Source organism: Tripterygium wilfordii, chromosome 7, assembly GCF_013401445.1.
Source record: "Tripterygium wilfordii isolate XIE 37 chromosome 7, ASM1340144v1, whole genome shotgun sequence".
Classification (NCBI taxonomy): Eukaryota; Viridiplantae; Streptophyta; class Magnoliopsida; order Celastrales; family Celastraceae; genus Tripterygium; species Tripterygium wilfordii.
In genome coordinates, this window is record NC_052238.1 from 7444878 (window position 1) to 7460776 (window position 15899).

Below are 15899 nucleotides of genomic sequence, written 5' to 3' on the forward strand. Positions count from 1 at the left end.
AGAGTGATTTAATAATTTTACGTAAATATTTTTTATTTAGTGTATTTGTTATTTAGTTTATTTTTTATTTGGTAGGGTGATTTTATCTCAGTCGAAATAAAGCAAGAAGACGAACATGTGGATGAGATGGCAGATAATATCAAAGTTGACGATAGATGTGAATTTGAAACCGATATGGTATAATGTTTTAGTCTATCAAAATATGAGCACTTTTGTTATGTTGAATGAATATTCATAAGTTTCTAATAAGATCTAACACATTATCAGGTGTTCAAATCACGGCAATCGTTGATCGATTGGGTTCAACAAAATGGACGCAAATTCGGATATATCATCGTCATTTATAGATCATATATTGGTGGGCTCGGTAAAAAACATATTACAATTCAAATGTGATCGCGGTGGCAATTATCAAAGCAAGAAACCCTCACTGAAGCATACTGGCACCAAAAAAATAAAATGTCCGTTCAAATTGAGAGGGAGGAAAATGAAGCACGAAGATGATTGGATGGTGGAGGTGGTGTGTGCGGAGCATAATCATGATCCAGCATCATATATGGAGGGACGTCCATACCCTGATCGGCTTTCTGAAGTTGAAATTCAAATTATGGTTGACATGTCTGCTCGAAATTCCAAGTCGTGAGACATATTGATGGAGTTGAAAAAGCGAGATCCAAACAACGTGAGCACCATCAGAACTATATACAATGCACGCAAGAAGCACAAGACCGCTGAGCGATCGGGTCAATCACAAATGCAATCTGTGTTCTCATTCCTCAATGACCATGAATACTTTTTCGATTATCGGGCAAACCATACAACCAATGAGCTTGAAGATTTATTCTTTGCACATCCTGGCTCGCTAGATCGATTGCGTGCATTCCCGAACGTGTTGTTGATGGATGCGACATATCAGACCAACAGGTACGGGTTGCCTCTCGTAGAAATTGTTGGTGTTACTTCAACTAGTCAGACTTTTTGCATAGCGTTTGCATATTTAAACTCAGAAAAAGAGGCCAGTTATACATGGGTTTTGGAATGTTTGCGATCCGCAATGCATGGATGCACTAGCCCACGAGTTATCGTTACAGATAGAGAGTTGAGACTGATGAAAGCGTGTGCTCAGGTATTTCCAGATGCTTCGAAACTACTTTGTAGATGGCACATCTATGAAAGTATTTTAACCAAATGCAAACCATCAATGCAAGATAATAGAGCATGGAATGCATTCTACCATATGTGGACTACGGTGATCGAGTCTGAAAATGAGAGCGTATACATAAGTAATATGGAACGCCTTGAAGTAGTTTTACAGAAGTTTCCGGTAGTGATAAAATATCTTAAAGATATATGGCTGACACCATATAAGAAGATGTTTGTATCCGCCTGGACCGACAGATATCTGCATTTCGGGGACCACACGACTAATAGGATCGAGAGTCAGCATGCTAAGCTAAAAAGATATTTGAGCTCATCACAGTCAGACTTGGAGAGATCCATGTCATGGATCCATGAGGTTATCTTGTCTTAGGATACAGTTATCAAAGCTAGCATTGAGAGAAGTCGAACCATCGTCCAACATCGATTCAATATACAGCACCTTCGGGATTTATGTGGTTTTGTTTCAATCGAGGCGTTGAATCTAATGTTGATCAAATTTGAGCGGTTGAAAGATGTTGAACAAATTGCTTACAAATGCGGATGTCACCTTCGTAGGAGTTACGGACTACCGTGTGCTCACGAACAAGTCATGTATGTGAGCAAGGGTCACACTGTACCGCTTGATGCCATTGATAGATTTTGGAGAAAGCTTGATCTATTGCCTTGTCAGACGCTTGAGGATGATGACATCGACTGTAGCGCTGATGTACAAATGTTCACAGAACATTTCAAGTAGTAGACAAGACATGTTAAACTCAGTTGGCTAAAGAAATTAAGAGAAATATTCAAACCTGCAAACAACTTCTCTCCGTGAACCGGCTGTGAAGACTAACACTAGAGGGCGTCCGTCCACAAAGAAAAAGGTAGCCACCACCACCCGTAACAATCCAACTGCATCTATTGTTGATGGGACTGATTTTGTTCAGCTTCCGCCCCGAGAGCCTCACAGACACAGTTCCTCATCCGGACGCCCCGAATCGAAGATTTTTTAGTACGATTTTTTCCAATCTTGTGAACCAGATAGACACAGTTGCTCCTCAATTTACAATACTCAGTCTCTCTCTACACAGGGAAGTTCGATGCTAAGAAAGGAAAACTACTCTTTAAGATCTTATATTGATCAGTTTCCAGCTATACTGCATCCTTACATTAGGGACGTATAAGATGTAAAAGCTGATGAAAATTGCGGCTTTCGATCGATAGCTGTGTGTCTTGGTCATGGGGAAGATAAATGGCCCAATGTTCGATATAACCTGATGGCAGAGTTGGACGCATTTTGGAAACAATATGTTGATATACTTGGCGGTGAAGAGAGGGCATACAGTGTTAAACACTCACTGAACTTTTTTCGAGATGATGTTGCAGCACCATGTGAGCATTGGATGACAATGTCAGACATGGGTCTATTGATTGCTTCTGCATACAATGTGATATTGCATGTTCTTCATCATGCGGAGAGTTGGACATATCTACCACTACGTACAGCTCCTCCATCACCCTATCAACGCGTTGCCATCACTATAGGGCACGTAAATGGTAATCACTACGTCAAAATTGGTTTGACAAGGAATTATCCAATGCCTCCCATCACACCTAAGTGGGTTCACTGTAGACATACTTGCGCAGCTGCATGGGCGACTCCGTATGCAGAACGATTAGATGCGTACATGCACTCATATGGATTCATCAAATCTTCATCCGAAACTTTTATTCATGCGCTTGAATAAATTATTGTCTATGTCTTACAAAATTATGAAATTAATATCAAAAGAATATAATTTCTCTTTTCTTTACACAAAAATTAAAAAGAAAAATAATAATTAAAAAACCCAAACATATTAATCAAAATCAAAGCATTTAAATTAATAAATGTATATGTGAATATATATACATATATATATATATATGTTTAGTATATGCATATGTATATGTATATGTATATATGTGTGTGTGTGAGATGTGTGTGTGTGTGAGATGGGACATGACATATACTAAAAAAAAAACAGAGAAAGAAAGAGGGGACATGACATGAAAGTCTAGGGGAGGGGTTTAAAATAGGGGGTTTATTTATCCAAACCCTAAAAATAAATAATTATAAATATTTAAAATTAAAAGTTTCATATGTTTATTTAATTAAATAATAAGGTAAATATTAAATTAATTCATTAAAACAATTTATTACATAATTATAAATATTTAAAATTAATAGTTTCATATTTTTATTTAATTAAATAATAAAGTAAATATTAAATAAAATAATTAAAGCAATTTATTACATAATTATAACAAAACCGTAATTAACAATTTACTAAACTTCCTCACATGGTTAATTTCAACATTCCATTAAATACGACAGGGACAAATTGGTCATGAACTTGGAATTGTCATAACATTATTCATATCTATATCTATATACTATATTAATACGGAAGCTCACAGAAACCAAGGAAACGTTTTCAGCCATCCACGTCATCAATTAAGTTTCATGGTTGTTTGACACGTGGCATAACCTATGAGATATTTGGAGAGAGAAAAATATGCTTAGTCAATTAATTAATTGAATTTAGTATTCACCACTTCACCCTTTCTTCTTCGTGGCAGTTCAAGACTAATTAAATTTGTCGCCTTGGAATCGGGTTAATTATAATATGCTAAGCGAAAGATAGGGGTGTTTTCATTTCACTCACTCAAAGATGTTCGCTTACAATTCACTCATGCAAAGATTCAAACATTTGCGATTTTCTCACTCCGTCAATGGAACCGTTAGTCAATTGACGGTCAACGCTGACTTGGCCGTTAAATGTATATGTGGACTATTATTTGCTGACGTGACATTTTTTTCAAAGAAATTTTAAAAAGTGCTGTGGAATTTCTATTTCATTGATCACTTTAACACTGCAAATCAACCATATCCAAGATTTCTAACACATTGTAACATTATTCGTCATTAAAAAATTTCAAGCATATTGTATTAAACCTAATAAATACACATAAAAAATATACATAGACAGATTCGTCATTAATTGCTTTGAAAATTAAGAAGTTTGATACAGCCACCAAACCCACGACTAAGATAGACTTAGAAACTAAAAAAGAGTAGCCCGAAAAACCTATCACCCATGATAGGTTGATTGTCATCAAACATCTCTTTAACCATTAACAGACTCTTGTGTTCCTTGGATGATGTCTGAAACTATGGAAGAAGACCTTGAACTTCCTCTCCTTCTTCCCCGACTAATTCCCCTTCCCCTTACCCTTCCTTTATTGTTGATAGTGCCTCTATTTCTAGCAGCATTGGCTTGAGCCTAAAAAAAAAGAATTAGATCAACATCATTACATGCTTGAAAGATTCCCAGTCAGGTCTTCATTGGATTAGTATATGAGGAACAAACAATATATGCAAGTATGCTCAAAAAAAAAAATTTAAGTCAGTTCAAAAAAAATTCAACACTATATCAAAAATAAAGAAGGATGTGAATAGTTACCATAGATCGACGCCTCTCACAAGTCTTGGCATTATGCCCAACCTGTTTGCATTTGCTGCACTTTACAATAGGGTATGTTCTTCTAATTTTACCATTCGTGGGAGGCTCATTTTCTTCCCTTCTTCTTTTTTTGCTTAGGTCTCCCCCTAGCTAAAACTTACAAGAATTTTAGGATTTCATTACTTATTTTCCTCCTAATTTTAAATTGAAGTGTTTTTAAACTAAAGATATAAGGGTTAATAACACTTTTGGTCACTGAAAGAGTTTCCATGTTCAATTTGCACATCCAAAGATTTTTTGTGCCAGTTTGATACACCAAAGTTTCAATTTGTTCCAAATTACACAATCAGGCAGATTTACCCAGTTTTGGGCAGTCAACGTGCCCATGTGGCATGTTGACCATTAAATAGGGATTAAATGTGCAAAATGATTTTCCATGTATAAATAATGTATTTTTTCTGATCCCAGTCAGCAAACAAATTTAAAACCAGAAAATTTTAATAAGAAAAATAAGAAAAAAATCAATGCTCAATGGAAAATGAAAATGAAGTAAAAAAATAACCACAAACAGATCCCTCGTCGACCAGATCTAAGGTGACCTCTTCCACCATCACTTGCACCATCGTGATGGACTTTTTGATGAAGAGCATTAAAGGAATGTGATTTTATTGGAGAAGGACTTTTTGATGATGAAGAGCAAGAAAGGGTATCACTTGATGATGTAGATCTGAAAACTCATGACCCAAGGACGAATCCATTTCCCCAGATCCTTGATTTATCTCCGACCCAACTAGCCGTATTCAACAACCCAACTTTTTGAAGAGCTTGAAAAGAGTCGAAATCCCAATCTTCTTCTTTGAGACAAATCTACAACCAAATCCGCCTATTGAGGTAGATCTAGGATCAATAAACTCTTCGATCGCCGACAGCACGACGACGAAGGCATTCCTCCAATCACTCTTCAAAGTTGTGGTTAATAGAGCTCAAGTCTTCAACCACAACGAAGTAATTAGGTGAGTTAAAAATGAAATGGTGCATTAATTTGGATTAAATTTAGGGGAGTTAAATTTAGTTGAGTATAATTAGGTGTAATTAGTGTTAGTGGGTCTGTTTTTCCATGTCAGTTCATTTTTTTAAAAATATTTTCCACATGGTAAATGTTAGTGCAAGTCAGCATAATGAGTTGACTTTTATATGCCACATGGACACGTTGACTGCCCTAAACTGAATAACTATGACCGACTATGCAATTTGGCATAATTTGAAACTTTGGTGTATCAGATTGATACAAAAAATCTTTCGGTGTGCAAATTGAAACACGGGATATCTTTTAGTGACCAAAATAACTATTAACCCAAAGATATAGTGGAAAATAGGATTTAATGGAGAATAATAACAAAAAAAATATTTTAAATATATTTAAAAAGATTGTGATAACAACACTTTTCTTTTCAGATATACTTAAATCATCAATCAATACTATTATTTAACAGGTGACGTCCACCAGAAAAGAAGCAATTTTACGTTGCTAAGCGGCCAGGCTAGCTACTTGCTCTGTGAGTCACGCTGATTTTATTCCCCCATTTCTTAATGATGATGTGTAATGGTTACATTACCCTTTTTTATTTACTAAGTTAGTCCTATTTGTCTAAAAAATTGACCACATTGAGTTCAAAAAATATTTACACTAAATATCTAATATATCGTGAATAATTAACTTGTCATACCAAAAACAATTCTATGTAGGGGGAACTGGGGAAGCTAATAACCTTGACATGCATTCTTTGTTGAAATCCCAAACATACTGATCTAATTGAAACAATTTACGTGCTAAGGTGGAGGGTTGCTAGTTGATGATGGCTTACTCCAGTAATTTCACATTCTGTGACCAGGTTAGTATGAATTTTCCAACTACTTATTGTTACATTACTCTTTTTAATTTATTAAGTTAGTCTTATTTGTCTGAAAAATTGACAACGTTGAGTTCAAGAACTATTAATGCTAAATATCTAATATATGGTAAATACTTAACCTGTTATATGAAAAAAAAATCTATGTAGGTGAAGCTAATGAGCTTGACAGACATTAATATTCCCAAATGGTGCATAACTCACAAATATGTTCCTGATGGACAAAAACAACAGTGTCTTGGAGTTCTACCCTAAAGGATGGCTTAAATTGGATGGCGTAGGCCTATACATCTACCACTGAATCGCTAGATGGTCTGGTATATATGATACCCAAAGGGGCGTCACGAGACCTGAATGGGGAAATCTGCCCCTGCCCAAATTTTGATCTCCAGTGCATGTCTGTATACAAAAAGTGGCAGAAGTTGAAATAAATATTAATTGTATTTGATTTGAAGCGGATTGATTGTATGAAGAAGAATTGAAGAAGAAGAAATATAGAGAGAAGAAGAAGAAGAGCTCAGTTCATTGGAATGAATTGGCTTAAAGTCAAACGGTCAAAAATGATTACCATATATACTAGAGACCAATGGTTACAATGATGTAACCCAAGACAAGACCTCCTACTAACTTGTACAGTATATTTGAAATACAAATTCAAAGAGATGAATAGGGCTTAAGATAATAACTCAACACCTATAATAAACTGAACTATGAAATGAACCCAATGACTAACCCCATGAAAATGAGCCCAATGAGGATCCAAAACATCAGATCATCTTCTTGACAATTCCTCAACCTAAATAGACGCGAGAAACATAGAGATGAACTGCGATGAACAGCTCACTCTTGTCACCCCCCCGCAAGATCGACATGGGGAGTCACCATGTTGAGCTTGGCTAAGAGATGATGAATCCGGTCCACCGATAGAGGTTTTGTGAAGAGATCTCCAAGCTGCTCAACATATATGGGTGAGCAAGTTTAATCATCCCTTCAAGAACTTTATCCCTTTTGTAGTGTAAATCTATCTCAATGTGCTTTGTTCTCTCGTGAAAAAATGGATTTGTAGCTATGTGTATTGCAGCTTGATTGTCACAGTAGATATACATAAGTGTTTGAATGAAGATCCCAATTTCTTTGAATAAATTGTGTAGCCAAACTAGTTTTGCAGTCATTGTTGCTATTGCTTTGTATTCTGCTTCTGCAGATGATCTTGATACTGTATGTTGCTTCTTTGACTTCCATGAAATTCCATGAAATTAAGGCTTCCCCCAATTTTATGTATAATCATGTTATTGATCTTCTAGTATCCCTACAGGCTGCCCAATCTGAGTCACAGTAAGCCTTGACTGGCATGTTGTTAGATGTAGGATACAAAAAATCATAATCCAAGGTTCCTTTAATATACCTCAATAATCGATATGCTGCATCCATGTGATTTTGAGTAGGAACCTGCATAAATTGACTAAGTGTATTCACAGTATATGTAATATCAGGCCTTGTTAATGTTAAGTACATAAATTTTCCAACTAATTTTCTTTACCTGGCTGGATCAGTTAAAAGAAAACCCTCAGTATTAGAGAGTTTATTATTAGTATCTATTGGAGAGTTATTGATTTTAGCTTCTTCAAAACCTGTTCCCTCTTAAAAATCCAATGCATATTTCCTAGGTGTTAATTTTAATCCATCCTCATCTCTGTTAATTTCCAAACCCAAGAAAAATTTTAATTCCCCTAACTCCTTAATTTTAAAACATGAACCTATATGATTCTTCACCTTGTTGATTAAATCTAGAATGTTTCCTCGAATAGCCATATCATCAACGTACAAGAGAAGGATAACTATCATTCCCTGTTGATGATAATAGAAAAGTGAGTAATCAGACTTGCTTTGTTTAAATCCAAAATCAATGAGTGATTTTTTACACTTCTCATTCCATTGCCTACTTGCTTGCTTTAACCCATCTATTGACTTCCTCAGCTTACATACAAGTTTGCTATTCTGTTGAGTATGTCCAGGAGGAATTTTCATGTAGATATCCTCTTCTAAATCCCCATTAAGGAAAGCATTCTGAACATCTAGATGATGCACATGCCAACCTTTAGTTGCTACTAAGGCTAGAAATATTCTTACAGTAGTTGTTTTTACTACTGGAGCAAAGGTTTCATTATAGTCAAAGCCGTCACTTTGACTATAACCTTGAGCAACTAATCTTGCCTTATATCTCTCAATAGAATCATCTACATTATACTTAACCTTATACACCCATTTACATCCTATAGCTTTTCTATTTTCTGGAAGGGTAGTTAGTTCCTAGGTGTGGTTATCTTCTAAAGCTTTCATCTCAATGTCCATTGCTTTATATCATTCATTATTGACTACTGCTTCCTTGTAGCTAACTGGTTCTCTGATTTTTGTAACTGCAGCCAGAAAATGGTTAAAAGATATACTTGAAGTCATCATATTACGTTGATAATCTCCAAGGTATGCTGGTATTTTCCTAACTCTTTTACTATCAGTAATGTTAATAGGAGTTGTATCTATTATATCTATTATTGTGTTCTCCACAGTTTCTACACTCTCTGTTGCTTCCTTCACTGTTTTGAGAGGAAATTCTTTTTCATTAAACCTAACATTTCTTGATACAAAAATTTCTTCTGTATTCAGATTCATTAACCTATAACCCTTAACTCCAATAGTGTATCCTAGGAAAATACATGATATCCCTTTTGGCTCAAATTTTGAGCCTTGATTTCTAGTGTTCTTAGCTACACAAAAACAGCCACATGCCTTAAAATTATCATAGTCTAAATCTTTATCACATAGGATAGAGTATGGGCTCTTTTTGTCTAAAATTCTAGTAGGTAATCTATTTATTGTATACACTGTTGTTTGAACTAATATAGACCAATATTTTTCTTCTAAACCACTCTGTATTTTCAACACCCTAACCACATTCAAAATGTGTTGGTGTTTTCTTTCCACCACTCCATTCTGTTGTGGAGTGTATGGACATGTTCTTTGATGTTCAATGCTTTTTGAGAGATAATATTTCCCCATCAAGAATTCTTGCCCATTATTAGTCCTAATAGCCTTTACTCTCTTGCTGTATTGACTCTTAACATAATTGATAAAACCCTAGATATAACTCCTAGTTTGATCCTTTGACTGCATCATAAAAGTCCAAGTGAATCTAGAGTGGTCATCCACAATTGTAAGAAAATATTTGTATCATTCTAGAGACACAGTTGAATGAGGACCCCATATATCCATATGTAATAAATCAAAACATTGAACAAAACATGTAGTACTGGAAGCAAAAGAACTTCTCTTAATTTTAGACAAAATACAATCAGTACATGCCACATTTATAGACTACACAAAATCAGGTAATAAGCATGTTATAGATTTTGAAGGATGTTCTAATCTTAAATGCCAAATATTTTCATCTACATCAGAATTCATCTCTAGGGAGCATATGAACTTCCTTCCTTCAATTTCTTTAAGCATGTATAGCCCCTTATCCATTATTCCTATACCAATCTTGTTCAAGGTGCACATTTCCTGCAATTCACAAGTTTTACTTGTAAATTTTACTGCATATTTATCTCCCTCTGTTAACTTATTGAAATCAAATTGAACTTGAAACTAGGCACACACACAACATTAATTAACACAATGTCATCTGTCAGTTTTACTCTACCCATGTGTGTCACCTTATGTTTATCTCCATTAGGTAAATTCACATAACAGTTTTTAAGTGGACTACATGCATCAAATAATTTTTCATTGCACACCACATGGTCTGTAGCACCACTATCTAAAAACCATTTATGTAAATTTTGAAATAGCTTTGGTTTTAGAGTACCTCCCATTGTAGATACTAATGCTATACTATGTTGGTCCATCCCTTGTTCAGCTGCTTCCCCTGTTTTGCTCCTAAGTAGTTGCATCAAATGTCGGCATTGTTCTGCACTAAGCTCTAGGCTTTTAGCATTTGATGCAGTTGAATGAGAATCACAGCTAAACTGATTTGCCATGTTTTTGACTTCTAAATCTATAGTTCTTGGCCTTTTGTTTACTCCATTTGGATAACCATGTACCTTGTAGCATCTATCTGTGTTGTGTGTATTCATATTGCAATGTGTGCACCATTGACCTTGCTTCTTGAAGCACTTGTCTGTATTATGATTGTCCTTTTTACAAATTGTGGTCCATCTGTTTTTAGACTGCCCTCTCCCATTGTTTCATGTTGCATTTGAAGTTCCTGTTTGTCTATTGAAGGCCATTGCCATCACATTTTCTAGTTTAACCTTTGCCATCTGTGACAATGCATGCTTATCCTCCTCCTCCTCCAATACAATACTAAAGGCTGTCTCCACATCTTGTCTTGGTTTGATTAGGAATATTTGACTCGAAATATGATCATACTTGTCATTTAGCCCCATCAAAAACTGCAGGAGCTTCTCTATTTCTTTCTTTGCAATCAGTGATTTTGCCTTCTTACATGCACATCTTCATCATCACACTCAATACTTTCTTTATATTCTTCCATCTCATCCCAAAAACCTTTCAGCTTTGCATAGTAGTCTGTCACATTCAGAGATTCATGTTTCACATTTGTTAACTGCTTATACAGTTGAAAAAATCTAGTGTCATTCACTGCAGAATACCTTATCTTCAAACCATCCCAAAGCTCTTTCATTGATTTCCACCCTGTAATGTTGTTGTGTATCTTCTTGGACACATTATTAGTTATCCGCGAACTAAGAATACTGTTGACTAGCCATCACTGTTCATATATTGGGTCTAAACTCTGTGGAATAACTATTGTACCATTTACAAAACCCATTTTGTTTCTAGCTCTAAAAGCATTGATTATACTTCTACTCCAAGTGTAGTAGTTAGTACCATCTAAATCGGGCTGTGTCACCTTTGTGATGGTGAAATCATTTGGTAGAAATGAGTAGGGGTTTGAGTATGGATTTTGAGAAAGTGTAGGCACAATACCCGTGATGTTTGCATTTGCATTTGTCAGTCCCTGTGCTTCTAGAACCTTGATAGTAACTACTTCATGAACTTTCTTGAGAAGTTCTACAATCTCTGTTGAGTTTGTAGAACCTCCCCCAACTGTGTTACTGGTATTAACTGATGGAGTATGTGCTCCTCTTATCATTTGAATAATATCTTCAAGTGAGGTTGCAGCATTCATGGCCGAACCTTGTGTAGCTTCTGCCATTTTGAAACTTTAGTCTCCAGTTCTTTTCCTGCATGAGTAACAGATACCAAAATGAGTTATCCAATTGGATAACCTAGCTCCGATACCATGAAATAAATATTAATTGTATTGTATTTGATTTGCAGCGGATTGATTGTATGAAGAAGAAGAAGAAGAAGAACTATAAAAAGAAGAAGAAGAGCTCAGTTCATTGGAATGAATTGACTTAAAGCCAAATGGTCAAAAATGATTACAATGGGCCCGTTTGGTTAAGCATTTTGGCCAGCATTTATACTAGTTTTTAGCACAAATGCTTTGTGCAAGCCAAACAACAATTTTTGGGTACAAATTCCGAGGCGTTTTTGGGAGCCTTTTATGTTCTTTTGAAAATGCTCCAATTTTAAACAATTTTGGTAGCATTTTGATTCATTTTCCTATCATATCCTCACTACTTTATTATAATCTCTATTTTACCTCTAAAAGTCATCTTATTTATTCATTTGTTATTTATATTTATTTTAATTATTGATTTTTATTTTAAACAATGTTTGTTATTTAGTTTACTTACAACTAAAATGCATATTATACCCCTATACGTAATTTGTAACAAAATTAATAAATTAAATAATTAACTAATTAATTAATTAACTGTTATTAAAGCTTTAACTAATTAATTAATTTATAATTGATTATTATCTTTAATTAATTTATAATTGATTATTATCTTTAATTAATTTAAAATCATTATATTAATTTTATGAATTAATTTGTATGCTATCCTTGCACGTAATTTATCCAATATGCTACACAACACAAATGTTAACAGTAAAAGTTCAACCAAACACCTATCCAACATTCAAGCAGCATATCTGCTACTAAAATTGTTCAGCATTTCTGCTACCACCATTTCTACTGGCATATCTGCTACTTTACAAATGCTCTACCAAACTAGCCCAATATATACTAGAGACCAACGGTTACAATGATGTAACCCAAGACAAGACATCCTACTGACTTGTACAGTATATTTGAAATACAAATTCAAAGAGGTGAAATGGGCTTAAGATAATAACCCAACACCTATAATAAACTGGACTATGAAATGAACCCAATGACTAAGCCCATGAAAATGAGCCCAATGGGAATCCAAAACATCAAACCATCTTCTTGACAGTTCCTCAAACTAAATAGACGCAAGAAACACATAGATGAACTGCGATGAACAACTCACTCTTGTCAGAAGTGGATTAATCATACTTATTTTAACTGAATGGGCAAGAGATGTAAGTACTCAATGAGGTTAAAGCAAGAAAGCTAGAGGCTGTACCAGTTCAACATGGTGCTTATAGTGCTACCATTGCTAATATTAGATGTGGTTGTAGCTTAACTATTACTCTTTTGAAACACTACTTTCAGCTTATTAAGTAATTTTTAACCATAAATTGATTCTTAATTTACATTATTATGCAGCTTAAATTTCTTATCAAACCTTTTTTGCAACCCCCATTGCCTACAATTTTTTTATTTAGAATAACAATTTATTTACACTTGTTAATTTGTTATGTATATATGTTAATTTGTTCGTATAGTATTGACCAGCTTTGTTGGAATCTCAAACACACTGATCTAATTATGACAGCATACAATGACAAGACAAAATTTGACTTTGATAAGAATATTTTTGATCAATTTAATTTTTCATAATCGTTTCAAATTTGTGATCATTTTCTGCTTTACTTTCTCCATATTTGAAGAATGTGTTGTTTTATGTGTTCGTCTGTTTAGGAACTATTGGAGTGCTATCGTGCTTATTTCTTCAACCCAAGGACAGTGTGATGGCTTATACAAATAGTTGTTATTATATCACTATTGTCCCTAAGGGAGTAATGTATGGCTCAATATTTAAAAGCTTTAGAATAAATATATAGATCCAATGCATTATGATTTTTTTAACACTCTATTTTAGCATTCAACCATCAACATATTTGGAGGACACAAACGTTGATAGGCACATTCAAAATTTTCATAATAAGCAAGAAAGAATAATAGATTGTATTATCTTTGACCATTGTCAATCTCCTTGTAAGTGAAGTACCCTTCAATTGTTTTGCTCTCAATATGCTTATTTAAGAGTTTGGTTGACTCTCTCTCTTACTTTGTAGTTGTTCGTTACCATTAGTTCATGGAAAGTTCCAGTTGAAGGATTAGATTATAGTCAGTTTTATGAAAAAAATAATTTTTAATCAGAGATCAACATGACGATTTTTAAGTGGTTGATGTATATGCGTTGATAGATGATAGTTCTAGTCTTGCTGTAAAAAGATACAAAGCTTCTTCATGCAGGGAGTTTCTGAGAGAAACTCACTATGTTGAAGAGTATTGTGCAGAAGGTGTGGTAGCATATTAAAAACTATCATTCAACACTAGTTATGCCCATATTGCATTCCTTTTATCTAGCATGAATGGACCAATTATACCGAAAAACTTCCAATAAATAGAATTAGGAGCTTATCTTAATATGTGGCTAAAATATTATATATGTCCTTAGACTATCACATTTTTCTCGATTCTATCTTTAAATTATAAAATTTCTCTTTTCTATCTTTAAAGTATCAATTGTGCATCATTTTTGTCCCAAGTCAACATTCCGGTGTTGACTCCGACAAATGATAGCAAGACTAAGACAAAGCAAGTAAATGTATAACGTGTTTACTATGATGATGATATGAACTAAAATTTGCTCAAAATATCCAAATCAAATGATAGGAAGACCAAGGCAAATGATAAGAAGACCAAGACAAAGACAAGGATCAAGTAAATGTATGGCATGCTTAATATGATGATGATGATGATAAAGTAAAATTATCGGTATGCCTTACTAAAATTCGACAATCCAAATTATTGTAGGAAATATTCAAGCTCTCTAGTTGCTTCAAATATCAATAGTTTTTTTGTGTTACTTTTTGTGGTAGTGTTTTTTTGTAAGTTTTTATAATGGGTTGTTCAAATTTCGTATGTTCAGAACAAAAAATTTTGATTGATAAATTTTCAACAAATTAAATTGAATGAAAAAACTAAAAATATATATTTGAACAAACAACCACAAAACTAATACAAAAACACCATTATAAAAAGCATAACAAGAATTTTAGTTTATATCATCATCGTAGTAAGTATAACATACATTTACTTGGTCTTTGTCTTTGTTTTGGTCTTGCTATCATTTGTCTTGGTCGTTTTATCTTTCTATCATTTGCCTTGGACATTTTGGATAAATTTTAGCCACATCGTAGTAAGCACGTCATATACTTACTTGTTCTTTCTATTATTTATCTTGGACATTTTGGGAAAGGTTCAATCAACGAAAAAAATGCACAAATATTTTTGTGTTGGACATTTTGGGCAAGTTTCAATCAAGCAAGCAAGGAGAACAATGCGCTTGTTCATCCAAAATAAGATAAGGCTTTGGCGTCTAGACTCTAGTTATGAATTGTCAAATGATACTGAAACTAAGCCATTGTATGGCTTGCTTCCTTTGATGATGATAATGAATTGAAAATTTGTTATGTTTTAATAAAATTCGACAATTCAAATTGTTATAGGAAATATCGAAATTCTCTAGTTACTTCAAATTTGAAAATGAAAAGGGGATTGACCACTTAAATTATTGTTTGATAGATTTAAGGCTATGACATTGCTCAAATTTCCAAACTCAATGAATTTTATTAGAAAATCTGTTGAAAGAGAGATTGATTTGATAAACGTGATAAGGATATATATCATGTGAAAATAAAGTCAAACGACATTCGACAATCATAAATAATTCAGATGACACTCATATGTATGGTATCTCATAGAGATAGTTCGAGTCTTCCCATCTCCTTCCCTATATTAAAAAAACAAAAATGACATGTAACCCATCAGTTTGGTAACCCTTGGGAGCCCAAAAGGTTCATTCCATTGATTTAATCAACGAAATAGTTTTATTTCCACTATTTTATTCCAGAATTTATTGTCCAAAATTTATTGTTTTAATATAACTTCTATTGTTTTTTAAAGCACAATCTATAATTCATTGTTTTAGTTATGAATTCATTTGTTTTTTAAATCCAATTGAAAAAAACAATT

At 33.9% G+C, this 15899-nt stretch overlaps 1 long non-coding RNA gene across 1 annotated transcript; it reads left to right on the forward strand.

Annotated features, from left to right (window-relative positions):
* Positions 1–7135: 7135 nt before the first annotated feature.
* LOC120003028 lies at positions 7136–12028 on the forward strand. The gene is made up of 3 exons (XR_005469231.1): positions 7136–7524; positions 8980–9037; positions 11918–12028. It is a non-coding gene; the product is annotated as an uncharacterized LOC120003028 (long non-coding RNA).
* The last annotated feature ends 3871 nt before the right edge of the window (positions 12029–15899 follow it).